Genomic DNA, 2,301 nt, shown 5'->3' on the forward strand with positions numbered 1-2,301 from the left:
GGCCTTTCTAGGGAGTTTCTCCAAGCCAATGTGCTTCAACACCTGCATTGTCACTGAGTTCCTTTGTTATGTCTTTGTGTTAGGTTGGTCAGGGCGTGAGTTGGGGTGGGTAGTCTATGTCCTTTTTCTATGTTGTTATATTTCTATGTGTTTGGCCTAGTATGGTTCTCAATCAGAGGCAGGTGTCGTTCATTGTCTCTGATTGAGAAGCCTGTTTTCCCCATTTGGGTTGTGGGTGTTTGTTTTCTGTTTTGTGTCTGCACCAGACAGGACTGTTTCGGTTTCATTTTCGGGCTCTTGTTGTTTTTGTCCTTCAGTGTTCTGTTCTATGAAATAATCATGAATACTTACCACGCTGCGCTTTGGTCCTCACCTTCTTCCACCAACGAAAACCGTTACATGCATTGTTTGCTGTTTGGGGGTTTTAGGCTGGGTTTCTGTACAGCACTTTGAGATATCAGCTGATGTACGAAGGGCTATATAAATAAATTTGATTTGATTTGGAATACTCCATTGCACCTGGTTGACTCGGCCACTAAGTACGGCTTGTTTGAAAGACGGTTTCAGCTGTCGTGGGCTGCCAGCTGTTTGGAGAAGGAGGTGCTTTCTGTACCCTTCAGTGCCACGCATACAGGGACCTTTGAAATGTTCAGATCCTTTTTTTTGTAAATTTGATTAGTGGATTCAAAGTATGCATCCGTCTGTGGTAAGTTTATGGACCATTGGCAACAGACAGCCACAATTCTTTTAAACCTTTATTTAACTAGGCAAGTCCGTTAAGAACAAATTCTTATTTACAATGATGGTCTACACCGGCCAAACCCGGATCAATTGTGCGCCGCCCTATGGGACTCCCAATCACGGCCGGATGTGATGCAGCCTGGATTCGAACCAGGTGCCTTAGACCCACTATTAACACTTGACTTACTATAAGCCACCTGTTTCTAATTGACAGTTCAGTCATTAAGCAGACGCTCTCATCCAGAGAAACGTACAGTTAATGCATTAAGATAGCTCGGTGAGACAACAACACATCAGTGTCGTATCAAGTACATTTTCCTTCAATGAAGTAGCTATAAGCAGTCAGTAAATAGTTATTTAAGAGAGTCTTCAAAGAGGAAGGGTTTCAGATGTTTTCTGAAGATGGGCCTGGACACCGCTGTCCTATCTTCAAGGGGAAGCTGGTTCCACCATCGGGGTGCCAGGAAGAGAAGAGTTTTGACTGGGCTGAGTGGGAGCGGGATGGGAGGGCCAAGAGACCAGCGCTGGCGAGATGGAGTGCTTGGGATGGGGTGTAGGGTTTGAGCACAGCCTGAAGGAAGGGAGGGCAGTTCCCCTTGCTGCTCTGTAGACAAGCACCATGGTCTTGAAGATGATGCAAGCTTCGACTGGAAGCCAGTGGAGTGTGCGGAGGAATGGGGTGACATGGGAGAACTCAGGAAGGTTGAACACCAGGTGGGCTGCGGCATTCTGGATAAGTTACAGGGGTTTGCTGGCACAATCTATCATTTAGATGGTGGGTTAGCATGGGAACAGTTTGGAGACATATTATCTGGTTAGCTGGTTGGTTAGCGTGGGGAAGATTGAATCATACTACACTGGCTCCGACGCTCGTCAGATGTGGCAAGGCTTGCAAACTATTACAGACTACAAAGGGAAGCACAGCCGAGAGCTGCCCAGTGACACAAGACTACCAGACAAGCTAAATCACTTCTATGCTCGCTTTGAGGCAAGCAACACTGAGGCATGCATGAGAACACCAGCTGTTCCGGATGACTGTGTGTTCACGCTCTCAGTAGCCGACATGAGTAAGACCTTTAAACAGGTCAACATACACAAGGCTGCGGGGCCAGACGGATTACCAGGACGTGTGCTCCGGGCATGTGCTGACCAACTGGCAGGTGTCTTCACTGACATTTTCAACATGCCCCTGATTGAATCCGTAATACCAACATGCTTCAAGCAGACCACCATAGTCCCTGTGCCCAAGAACACAAAGGCAACCTGCCTAAATGACGACAGATCCGTAGCACTCATGCCCGTAGCCATGAAGTGCTTTGAAAGGCTGGTAATAGCTCAAACAGATCCACAGATGATGCAATCTCTATTGCACTCCACACTGCCCTTTCCCACCTGGGCAAAAGGAACACTTATATGAGAATGCTATTCATTGACTACAGCTCAGCGTTCAACACCATAGTATCCTCAAAGCTCATCACGAAGCTAAGGAACCTGGGACTAAACACCTCCTTCTGCAACTGGATCCTGGACTTCCTGACGGGCCGCCCCCAGGTGGTGAGG

Source organism: Oncorhynchus kisutch, unplaced genomic scaffold (assembly GCF_002021735.2).
Source record: "Oncorhynchus kisutch isolate 150728-3 unplaced genomic scaffold, Okis_V2 scaffold1273, whole genome shotgun sequence".
Taxonomy (NCBI): Eukaryota; Metazoa; Chordata; class Actinopteri; order Salmoniformes; family Salmonidae; genus Oncorhynchus; species Oncorhynchus kisutch.